Genomic DNA, 13,911 nt, shown 5'->3' with positions numbered 1-13,911 from the left:
CAATGACTCTCAAAACCAACAACCTACGTTTGATGAAAGATAAAAATCTTAGCAAGGTGCTAAAGATATTGCTGCCTTGATCCAATGAAATACCTCTCAAGTGAAAGTTTGATCCAACCACTCTAATGATAGGGAAATTGAGCTAGTTGGTAGTGAATCAATGTAGTCAAAATGCCAATAATGATCCAAAATGAAACAAATCCCTGCAACAACACCATAAGGTAGTCATAATATCAAAAGAAATCCCCGAATCAAAAAACATAGCATATAGCGGTTGATCCCATTAATTACTATGCCCCATCCTGTCGATGAATATTCTCAGCATATTTTCATTCTCCAATGAAGACTAAAGTTTAGAAGCCATCAATGAACATCACAACACATAACCAATATCAAAAGTCTGACCTCGCGAACCATCGACATAACCACTGTGGGACACAAGCAAAACCAAGGCAGAACAAAAAATAACAGTGACTAAGAGTAGTCCTAGTCATAAAGTAGAACATGCTCACAACTCAGATTTTCGAATAAAGATAGACAAACACCAAGCCTACCACATAGAGACAAATCAGATAGACTGAAAGGGCAACCCACAACTTTGCAACCTTATAAAATGAGACTAGGAATCAAATATATAGACCTATAGTGAAACCAAAGAAGGCTACACCTCCCTCCACATAACTATTTCATCAAACACTCCCTTGCCTAATAATCAAAAGGATAGCAAGCAATGAAAATATTCTAAACCAAAAAAATCAGGATATCCTAATGAGTTACTAACAGAGAGTGTTATTCTAGCCATTAGTCAAGTTAATATCTACTATAATCAAAGCAAATTAAACTATGCACATGATAAAGGGAGATACTCCATCACTACTCCCAAAAGAGAAACAAACCAAGCCAATTGTAACACCCTTGAAGTTCCTAGCCTAAACTAACTTTGAATAGAGTAGAAGAAATGAATTTGCTGGTCAACGGGTATCATGGGCCCTTTCCACGAGCCATGGTGAGCACCATAAGCCGTGAAGGGAGCTTGTGGAGTTGAGGCCTAGTTGGAAAATTTCAAACAAAAGTCAACGGACCCCTCCACGAACCGTGGTGGTTTCCATGAGTCGAGGAGTTGATCTATGAACCTCCACCTCTACAAGACTTAAAAGACCCCATCTTCAAAGGCATCTATACTGTCCATGAAGGTATATATTACCCGTATAGAGTTTCGTGGACCTTGAACCTTAGGAAAGTTTCTCTAGTGCCACTTGACGAATGCCTCCATGGTCTATGAAAAGTCAATACAATAAAAATGGTCTTTAACAAGGGGAAATCCGGTCATTATAAGTCCAAATATAGTTACTACAAATCAATAACGACCGACAAAATTTTGGTCGTTACCGGTCGTTAAAAGTCAACGATCAGATTTTAAATCTGATCGTTAAAGATCCTTAACGACAACAAAAAATCTGGTCATTATTAGCTTCATTTAATGACCAAGTATTCCCTTCCTTAATTTTCATTCCGGTCGTTAAAATGTAATTTTAGTAGCTGAATTTTATCTTCACTTATTTTAAGTCTAATAACTTTCAACAACTATTCTATAGGTTGTTGCAACATTTCGTTAAAACATTAGATAATTATGTATATTTTTTCTTGTGTTCATATCAAATTTCGAGTAAATAAAAATGAAATTAGATTATCACAATGACAACAAAAAAAAGTATTTATATCTGTCAATTGTAATAAGAGAAAAGTAGAATTATCATATGTACAAATGGGAACATCTTCCAAATAGACCCTTATTAAAGTAGTGCTTTCTCTCTGTTATAAAATAAACTAACTTAACAAATAAGGAGGAGAGAGTAAGAGAAAGAGAGGAGCAGAAGAGAGAAACGGTATCTGTGTATATTTTTATTATAAATCTTGGCTATTTTATAGCCATGAGAAAAGGGAAAATTAGTTGGAAACTTGCCTGGTGGAACATCTATTTTGGCCAACTTTCATTACTTTGGCCAACTTTCAGAACACGCCCCCTTGGATGTCCATGTGTAATAAAAAAAACTTTACAAAAAATAATATACATAGTTATCCTGAGCACTCATAGATGTTGTGCCTCGTTAAAATCTTATAAGGAAAAACCTAGTGGGAAGCCTAGTGAAGAAAAAAAAGTACACACCTCTGGTAATATTCTTTGATTGTTGCCTCATTAAAAACCTTACCAGAAAAACTCAGTGAGACAATACCTTGGCTAAGGGAAAAAGAGTACAGTACGTATTTTACTCCACTTGATGAAAATATTACTTAATAGCTCGAAGATGATGCATTCCAATTTTGTATCCCATTTTCTCAAAGGTTGAATTCGGCAATGCCTTAGTAAACATATCTGCTAAATTTTTACTTGAGCAAACTTGTTGGACATCTATTTCACCCTTCTTTTGAAGATCATGAGTAAAAAAGAATTTTGGTGAAATATGTTTTGTTCTATCTCCTTTGATGTATCCTCCCTTTAGTTGAGCTATACATGCAGCATTGTCTTCATACAATATTGTTGGAATGTCTCTTTTCAAAGAAAGGTCACATGTTTCTTCAATGTGTTAAGTTATTGATCTTAACCAAATGCATTCTTGACTTGCTTCATGAATGGCTATTATCTCTGCATGATTTAAGGAAGTAGCAACCGTAGTTTGCTTTATTGAACGTCATGATATAGCTGTACCGCCACATATAAATAAATAGCTTATCTGCGATCGACCTTTATGGGAATCAGACAAATATCCCGCATCTGCATAACCAATCAATTGTGACTTGGATTCATTTGGCTAAAACAACCCCATATCAATGGTCCCTCGGAGGTATCTGAATATATGCTTAATTCTATTCCAGTGTCTTCGTGTTGTAGAAGAACTAAATCTTGATAAAAACTTACAAAGAAAGATATATCTTCTCTAGAATTGTTGGCAAGATACATTAATGCACCAATTGCACTAAGATATGGTATTTCAGCACCAATAAGCTCTTCATCATTTTCATGAGATCGAAATGGATCTTTATTAATATCAAGAAATCTCACAATCATTGGGGTACTCTATGGATGTGTTTTATCCTTATAAAACCTCTTTCAAATATTTTCAATATATGTTGACTGATGGACAAATATTTCATTTGTAAAATATTCAATTTGTAGACCAAGAAATTTTTTTATCTTTTCAAGGTATTTCATTTCAAACTCCTTTTCTAGACATTTTAATACTTTTAAAAGTTCTTTCGGAGTTCCAATAATACTTAAATCATGACATATATTGCTATTATGATATATTCAGATCCAGACCTTTTTATAAATATACAAGGGCAAATTGGATCATTTTTATATCGTTCTTTTGACAAATAATCTCTAAGACGATTGTACTACATGCTCCCTGATTGTTTCAACTTATATAAGGATTTTTGAAGCTTTATTGAGAAAGTTTCTCGAGATTCCTTCTATGCTTCAAGCACTTTGAATTCTTCGAGAATTTTTATAAAAATATCATGGTCCAATGAGCCATATAAATAGGTAGTGACCAAGTCCATTAGGTGCATTTCAAGCTTTTCATGAGCTGCCAAATTCATTAGATACCTAAAGGTAATTAATTACATCCACCACAGAGAAATATGTTTCTATATAGTCAATGTCAGGCCTTTGTGAAAAACCTTGGGCTACAAGTCGTGTTTTATATCTTATGACTTCACCTTTTTATTTCGTTTACGCGCAAAAACCCATTTGTACCCTACTGGCTCAATACCTTTAGGTGTTCGGATTATTGATCAGAAAACTTTACGTTTTTCAAGTGAAATTAACTCTACTTGAATTACATCCTTTCATTTTGGCCAGTTATTTCTCTGTCTACATTCATCGATAGATTTTGGTTCAAGATCCTTATCTTGTTGTATTATTTCAATGAAAACATTATAAACAAAAATATTATCAACCACAATATCATTTCGATTCCACGTTTTCCAGTTGAGACATAACTTATTGAGATTTCTTCATTCTCATTATTTTCATACTTGAACCTCCTCAGTGATATCACCATTTATTGTGTCTCTAGCTCTTCTTGAGAAAGTGCCTCCAAATTAGGATAATCTTGATCATTTATTCCTTTTTTGAGAATTTTTATCTTTGAAACCAATTGGTCTTACATGTTTTAAGCGTGACCTAGACTCATTTTCCTAAAAAAGTTGTCCTACAGGGACATCAACTCGAACTTAAGCATTAGCAGCTGGGATATCTAATTTAGCAACCCGTGGAAGGTTAGTAAATGCATCTGACAGTTGATTTGTAATATTCTGCAAATAAGTCATCTTTTGAACTTCTTTCTCACATTGATTTGTTCGAGGATCTAAATGAGATAGTGATAATGAGTTTCAATCTATCTAATTTTTGAATTGCTTATGTTCTCCCCCTAATATTAGGTATACTGATTCATCAAAATGATAATTAACGAATATTGCCGTAAATAAATCTCCACTCATAAGTTCTAAATATTTTATAGTAGAAGGAGATTCATACCAAACAAATATTCCCAATCTTCTTTTAGGATCCATCTTTGTGCACTACGGTGGAGCAATTGGGACATATACCACACAGCTAAATATTCTAAGACGGGATATATTTGACTCTCTTCCAAAAGCCAACTGTATTGGAGAAAATTTATGCAAATTTATTGGTCTTATGTATACAAGTGTTGCTGCATGCAAAATAGCATGCCCCCATACCGAAAGAGGAAGTTTTTTCCTCATTAGCAATGGTCTAGCAATCAATTGGAGGTGTTTAATCAATGATTCTGCTAGACCATTTTGAGTATAAACATTAGCGACCTGATGCTTAACTTTTATTCCAACCGACATACAATAATCATTAAAGGATTGAGATATAAATTCACCAGCATTATCAAGACGAATTGTCTTTATTGCATAATCTGAAATTTGTGCTTTTAACCTTATAATTTGAGCTAACAATCTCGCAAAAGATATGTTGCAAGTTGATAATAAGCACACATGTGACCATATTGTAGATGCAAATATCAAGACCATATAATATTTAAATGGTCCATAGGAAGGGTGAATTGGCATACATAAATCACCCTGTATACGTTTCGGAAATGTAGGGGATTGAATCCCAACCTTAGATGTTGATGGTTTAATAATCAGTTTTCCTTAGATTGACGAATTTTTTGATTCTTCAAAGTGTGTCCATGTGAATTCTCAATAATTATGCGCATCATATTATAACTGGGATGACCCAACCAGTCATGCCAAATGATAAAATAATTAGAATCAGTAAATCTTTTATTTACTATGACATGTGATTCAACAGTATCAATATTTAGATGGTACAATCCAGAAGAAAGTGCAGATAATTTTTTGTGCACAATTTTTTTCTCTTCATTTATTGTAGTTATATAAAGGTATTCAACATTTTCTTCATTCACAGTCTCAATATGATAGCCATTTTGACGAATAACCTGGAAACTTAACAAGTTTCTTTGAGACTTAATACAATGCAATGCATTATCAATTACAAATATCATTCCTCCAGCTAGTAATAAGGCCGCTCTTCCAGGCCATCAATCAATTTGTACTACCGTATATTATATTAACAAAGGCCTTTTTCATAATTAAATGACAGAAATATTTCTTTTCTTTTAATGTTGTATGAGTTGTGACACTATCCAAAATGCAGATATCTCTATTACTCATCTTGGATCTAATTAAAGACTGGAAAATATATTTGTCTTCATAAAATAAAAATACATTATAAGAGATAAAATAAGTAACAATATTTCTAGAAAAACATAAGTCCTCTTTTTTTTCTTTTAAAGAGATAAACGTAAAAATATGATAATCAAAAGTATATAAGAACGATAACATATTGTAAATCATATAATGAAATTAAACAGCAATTACATTCCCTAAAGAAGTCTTCAACCTCCAAATAAGTAATATCATTCGGGTCATTAGAATTGTCATCTTTCAAATCTATATTTTCTTCAATATTATCATTATGTGAAGGTTTTACTTCAATATTATTTTCAAACGTCAAGTGTGACTCTATCTAAGCATTAGAAGAAGAGGCACCACCTCTATTTGTCTTTTTTTTGAAGAAATTTTGATAAAGCCTTACAAAATGCTCAGGCGACTTACATTCATTTTTCCAGTGGTCTTTCATGCCACAACGATGAGAGTTACTTCTTGAAGGACCTCTTTGAGAACTCATATTGTTTTCCCTTTTATGTTGATCACTACCACGACGATTATTATATCGCCTTCTTTCATTGCCACGTCCACGCATATTATTGTGGTCTTGATTTTTATTTTATCTTCTTTCAGACTACCTATGTGCTTCTACCACATTCTTTCGGTAACGGAGCAGTTTCAAAGGGACGGGCTTCATGATTTTTCATTAAAAGAGCATTATGTTGCTCAGCCACCAGAAGTTCTGAGATCAATTCAGAGTATTTTTGAAAACATTTTTCACGGTATTGGTACTGTAATATCACATTAGAGGCATGTAAAGTAGTTAGTATTTTTTCCAAAATGTCCTCATCATTTATAATTTCCCTACATAATTTTAATTGGATTGTTTTTCTAAATACAACAGAATTATACTCAATTATAGTTTTAAAATCTTGAAATCGTAAGTGCATCCACTCATAACGAGCCCTTGGCAATATCGTTGCCCTGAGCTGGTCATACCTCCCTATTAAACCTTTCCACAATTCAAGTGGATCTTTCACTGTCAACTATTCAACCTTCAAACTTTCATCTAGATGATGACGAAGGAAAATCATAGTCTTCGCTTTATCCTGACTTGATCCTTTATTTCCTTCGATTATAGCATCACCAAGACCCTTAGCGGTAAGGTGGATTTCAACATCAAGTAGCAATGACAAATAATTTTTGCCAGAAACATTAAGTGCCACAAACTCCAATTTTGTTAAGTTTGAAATCATGAAAACTGAGATAAAAATTAATTTAGAAATAACAAAGACAACTAAAATTAAATTTCTTTAATAGATATATCTGACATAGAAATTAATTTTTCTGGAAAATATTAGAGTCTCGTGCTGATAACGTGTTATAAAATAAACTAACATAACAAAATAAGGAGGAGAGAATAAGAGAAAGAGAGGAGAAGAAGAGAGAAGTAATATTTGTGTATATTTTCTTTGTAAATCTTGGCTATTTTATAGCAAAGAGAAAAGGGACAATTAGTTGGCAACTTACCTAGTGGAACATCCACTTTGACACTTTCATCCACTTTGGCCAACTTTCAGAACACCTCATGCTTCAGCTTGTTCTTGACATTTTTTATGCTTCAACTTGCTCTGCACTTCCTTCAAGAACAGGCTCTTCAAATGTTAAAATAGAAAATTCATGTCAATTATAGAATAAAAATCCAAATAGCTACTACTTTCTTTCCTTTTTTCATAAACTTAAGTCATAGATTTTGTCCAATTTCTTATATGTATTGAAATACAACTTGAGAACCAACCATGATTGTAAAAGCGACAACTTAATGTTGGGCTTATGAAGAAAGTAAAGTACATCAATTGCTGCCAAGACTGAGTTCTTGAAATTTCAAAGATTAAATTTCAAAATAAAAACATGTACAGATCTTTCATCCGAGAGGATTATACCAGGCTCTGTATATTGAAGAGGACATAATTTGTATTGTTGAAATTAATAAGAAAAGCATCAACACACAGAAAAACTGATAGAAATAATGTGCCATACAAAAATCTAGTAATTTTATGTATAATTTGATACATCAAACAAATGTCAATCAAATACATCAACCTAAAATCTTTTAAGGCCAGCTACATGAATTTTCTACATCGATTTCACTCTATAGTTTCGTATTAAAAGAGAAGAAAAAAGTATGCTAATAAGAGACAAGTACCTTTAAGTCTCAGCGACACTTGGATCTGCATCTCATAAAGCTTCAATATTTATTTTCAAATCTTGCTTGTCATACTCAATCTGCTAATCCAACTGTCCTAGCATGGAATTGGTATATTTCAGCAACATGCAAGTAACTTGAGAGTAAAGGCTAAACTTGAAACTAGTTACTCATCATATTTCTGGAAAATTAAGAAGGCAATGTAACGAAAGGGAGCAATAGATTCACCTGTTTGCTGAACCACAAAGAATGAAACCAGATAATCAATATTTGTCATCTTGTTGTTCCAAATGTAAGACAGATTAAAAAAAAAATTAGATGATCCAAAAAGTTCAAGTATGATAATAAATAGTATATTTGATCACAAATAATTGCAAATACATATGAGATTTATTTACCACATTCAGAGCAATATACACTGTATTTTGCTAGATTAAAACAATGATAGTTAGGTTGAATCAAGATACTTTAGTAAAAAGAAATTTTGCACGCCATTGTATCCTTTCATTGAGTTATCTTAATCTCTATACTAATTTAAAAAAGGATGAATGCGCAGACCTACAAAAAATAGATTTTATTAGCAACTTTAATCTTGATCGATGCTTCACAAACACTATATAAGAGATCAAGTGCCTAGGTGGAATGTACAGAAAAATTGCCTTGTGTGTAATCCGGATATAGTTATTATCCTCTGGATCTTACCATTAGTGGTAGCTAGATGCCACATTAATGCCTTGAAATTCATTAAATTGGATAATTCATGCAACTATATGGGGTATACCTCTACTGGATAACACATTATTGAATACAACTACTAGTATATACAGGGGATGAATGCCAAACTATTTCAACTTAAAAAAATTAGGACATCAAATTGGTTTATTAGGATGCATAGTATGCCTCATTACAAAAAATGCTCTTTCTAAGAGAAGGATCATTCCACATACTAAAGATATTACGCACGGCTTGCCAGTCGCACAAAACATAGAGTTCAGTATAAATAATTTCATATAAAATGTTATGTCATCTATATTAATGGTTCAATTTTTATAAATTGTTGTATGATCTGAATTAATACCTGAAGCGGACAACCCTTCGCTTACTTATTTGGACTCAACGATGTAACTTTTTCCATCACGGACATTGCTTGATGTGCCTGGATCTTGAATAATTGTAAATGGTCAACTAGTGTTGTCGAATGGACACAAGGAAACAGGAGGAAATAAAGCAAGTCAATCCACTGAATAAGAATACTTGTATTATCTCATGAACTTTTGTCTTTTTATCTATACCTATTACTAGGCTTCTTCATTTTTCATATTGGAGTTAAGTGTTTATGTTCTTGGAGTGGATCACCAATTAATTTAGTGAATACTTGCTTGAACAGAAATGTCTTTTCATTCGTATGTCTATATCATTTTGTACACCACCAAAGTAAAGATTTAACCACCTAATATTACGAACAAGCTTGAAGATATTTTTTCACCAAAATAAATGACTCTGGGAATCAAAATTTCAGATAAAGTAGAATTAATGAATGTGAAAGTCAAAATAACAAGATTGAAGGCACATTGTTGAATCAAATTTCAATTCAAGAAGTATATTTTATATTTTTAAGCACAATTAGCATTGAGAGGGTACAAAGATATGTCAATGCAATTGAAAAAAAACCTATAACGCTAAATATCAAGCAGATTTACCCATATGCAAATACACACAAAGAACTATAAATCATTGATACGATTCGACTAGGAAAATAAGAACATACACGGAATCAAAAACAAGAAGAAAAAATGATAGAAAGATAGACACAAGGTAGGAAATCGAAAGCAACTAAAGGGTATATTAAACCTAATAACCTCAATCGAATTAATCCAACAAACCACCTAACTCTTACAAAGACCTTGAGGAAATTGAATTCACCCTGCAATCTTCATTTCTATGCAAAAAGTCAACCAAAGCTTAACCAAGCTCTCAAACTCTCTCTAGGAGATTTGTTCATCAATAGCAAAAGAAATCTACCTAAGAATGAAGACTAAGCAAGCTATTAATAGTGTTTGGCTAGTTATTATAAAAATGGCCCAAAGGTAGCCCCAAAAGGTTTACAAAAATGGTCATATTCTGGATGATGCTCAAGTAACGCCCAAAGTGACGGGCCGTCACCCACTTGATGAGGCATCACTGCCTCCGTCGCTCCTAGGTAGTGTGCTGCCAGCAAAATTCCAAGTGATGCCCATGCTGATGGGCCATCACCCCTTTGACGCCCAAGTTGACGGTCGTTGCTCCTAAGCAATGAACAACTTGCCTTCTTTCTAATCCCATCAGCAAGTTGTGGAACCCTCTGTATGGACTCAAAATGTGTTGAAAGACGTCTGACAGGATCATCTTCTCAAATATACTTTGAAGAACTTGTAGCTCTCACACATGGCTCCTTGTAAATGTATTACCGGCGGCTTGGGTCGAAACATTCTCTCCATTTTGAAAAGGATTCATCCTCGAATTCAAACCTTGCAAGACCGTAGAGAAAACAAGTAACAACAATATCCTCATGGCATGATGGTTAGCATTAGCAACAACAATTTTATCATTATGCCAAGGCTGCATGCATTGAACATATATCCAATTATCATGTTGTACAATCACGGGGTTTGTAACCCCAAAAAATAAAACTCACTTGGCTACTAAAGAGATTTTACAAAGGGGCACATCATAAGAACCAACATTGGCTTTACATTTAGACAAGTACAAATCCCCTTTTAAGTCAAACAAGATAGGATATACCTCATTTCACTTCTTCTTTAAAGGACACTCTTTGACTTTGAATGTTTCCCCCATACACAACTTTGATCCATCAAGAAGATTGTAATTCCATAAGAAATACCTTTCTTCATAGGAAAGAAGTCCAACAACCTTAACAAAGTTTTTCTTGTCATCGTGACCAAGCACCAAATAGTACAAATCACAAACATCTCCTTCCAAATGATAACCGGGGTCAAATGGAAAGATTGTCCATGAACAAGGGTCAATACCATACCCCATTTTGCCATGGGTGTCATAATCATCATAAGTGATACTCGCCATGGGTGTCATAATCATCATAAGTGATACTCGCCACAAATGCATCATCGTTATATTATATATGGATTGAGCCATATATTCCTCGGCATCATTATACTATATATGGATCGGGCCGAATGCTCCTTGGCACTAACCTGTTAGATATATGGATCGGGTTGTACGTTCCACAGTGCTAATAGTATGCATATGCCTATGATGATAAAATGATGTATTTGTAACACTGAATCCTCGAGCGGTCCAGATACGGTATGTGATAATGGTATACATGACCTTATTTTATAAGGTGCAGGTACAGTACTCTGTTAAATATTATACTTGTCCCCTGCATTCCAATGGCAACTGTAATTTCCTTATGATGTTTTGTACTTTACATTATCAGTACATATGTCATACTGACCCCCTCTCTTTGGGGGGGCTGTATTTCATTCCCGTAGGTACAAATATACATTTTGGGGATCCGACAGCGTAGGAATCCCACTCAGCAATCCAGGAGCGCTCTATTGTGCTGGAGCTTAGATTTTGGTACTAATCTTGGATGTATATATTTAGTTGTTCATGGGTATGGTGGGGGACCTATCCCATCTTATGTTACTGTTCTTATTCTTAGAGGTCTGCAGACATGTATGTGGGTTGTATATGTACATGTGCATAGTTGTGCCTATATGACTTATGTTTTGGGATGCTCCCTTTGTCTTGGCAACCTTGTCGGCTCGCGCGCGTGTTTTATGGAATGACCCTACATGTTATGATAGACTCATCGGCTTATGTATTCTACTTATCTGTCGATATGTTATAATATAAACAGGAGGTGAGTTTTCTTATAGCTAGCAGAGGTATACGCGAGTGTCCAGTTCGGGCACCGTCACGGCCCGCGGGGTTGGGTCTTGACAGAAGTAGTATCAGAGCAGTTCGTCCTTATAGTGTCTACATACCGTATCTAGTAGAGTCTTATATATCGGTGTGTTGTGCACCACATCTATAAATAGGAGGCTACATGATATTTAGGAAGTTACTTTCCTTCATATCTAAGATCGTGCAATAGAGCTGAGTCGTAGGGAATGAAATTCCTTATACTAACATTTGACTAAAGCAAGTGACTGACGATATTTGAAGTTACCAAACATGCAGGTAAGCAAAGGCACAAAAGATATATATCATATAAAGTATTGAAGTACACTTGAAATGTAATGTTTAAATTCAAAGGAAAGGTAGATAGAAAAGTGTAACATATGCAGTTTGAGTGAACATACGAGGTAAGTCTATGTTCATACTATTGATATTGGGTACCATGTGTGGCTGCGATATGATATGATATGAGTATATATGTCTATCTTGTGAGGCCATTATTGGTATTTCCTATGTGCAGGTGTCGAGATAGTAAGAAATACAGAGAAAACTCTGTCCAAATTTTCCTAGAAATAACAGGATAATGAGATACAGAGTTGTAGTATGCCTTGCCCATCATAGGAAGGGGATTTGACTAGACTACGAGTATGGCTAACCTTAAGGCATAAGTTAATTACTAAAGTGATAGTAATGGTACCGAGAAGGTCAATATTGGTATGGGAAAAAATGTGGAAATGAATGGTGAGACTAAGAGATTATTTAGAGAATGAATAAGAAAGACTTACACAGATTTATAGGGAAGGTTCAAAAAAGAAGGTCAAGTGGTAATGAAAGTAAAGGTGAGCAACAAACAGGATGAATGCAAGATATGACTAGTATGCCAAGAACAAATAGAGGTAAACAAGAAGATGTTTTGAAAATAAGAAATGAAAGGACTACTGAAGAAAGCACTCAAGATAGACGTAATTACTTAAGTGTGAGTATCGGACACAAAGGGAAATAGCCAGTTATGAACTGAAGGTATAGTATGATGAAAAGGTAATAAGACAAGACCGCTATTCAAACTAAGTAGCTATGATTTTGAGTGAAATTAGAAGATAGCATCGGGTACACGACAAGGGTGAAATATCATGGGGCATAAAGAAGTATGGGGTATATGTAACTCCACCGTGGAAAATAGTAAGATCCTTAGCGGATAGGGGATGTAGATTTACAAAACAACTGATGTGTTGTGAATTTATTAGGGGGACAAGTGGTATCCACTGGAATAAGGCTAGTATTATGACAAAGCTTGAGACATGGATCATCAAAGTATGAGTGCCCCCGAGTGGAGAATTTTAAATGGTTATGAGCACGAGCTAATTACTGATTGGAATTAGTATGAATGGAATGTGGTTTTGAATGCACCGCTACATTAAGGATATTACTCGAGTACTAGTGTTCAGACTGGATTTGGTACTGTATATCAAGGATTCTAAGCACCTCATGATTGTATTAAGGTTTCGTACATGGGTACACCCTAAAGGGGGAAAGTGGATAAGAGAAATACAAGTGTGGGATGAAACCAACCAACAATACAACGTGTTAATACAAACAATCAAACTTGAAGTGAGATCCCATGCTGGAATAAGCTATCAAGATCTAAAAGCCAACAATAGACGGTTAAAAGCCAAGATAATATCTGAGACAGTGCGGAGAATTATTGGGAAGGACCTTGAATAGTATGACATCAAAGGATGGGCACATACAAAAAGGGGTGGATATGAAAAATGAATGATAACGAGTAACTTAAAGATATTCTAAAGGATAATAAGGTTATACTTGACCAAAGGTCAAGATGTTGGCAACTGAGTTACTGGCTACTAATAGGGTGATGTACAAGTAGCAAAAAGAGGAAGGATAAGAAATCTCTCCTATGATAAAATATCAGAGAACTTTAAGGGTACGCAAAGTCAGCAAAACAAGTGTGACCCAAAAGAGACTGCAAGTACGTATTAGTACAATGACACATATAGAGCAGAGTAAGCCAAGAGCAGGAAAGACTATGACTAGAA

This window comes from Solanum dulcamara, chromosome 8 (assembly GCF_947179165.1).
Source record: "Solanum dulcamara chromosome 8, daSolDulc1.2, whole genome shotgun sequence".
Classification (NCBI taxonomy): Eukaryota; Viridiplantae; Streptophyta; class Magnoliopsida; order Solanales; family Solanaceae; genus Solanum; species Solanum dulcamara.
Note: the sequence above shows the minus strand (reverse complement) of the source record.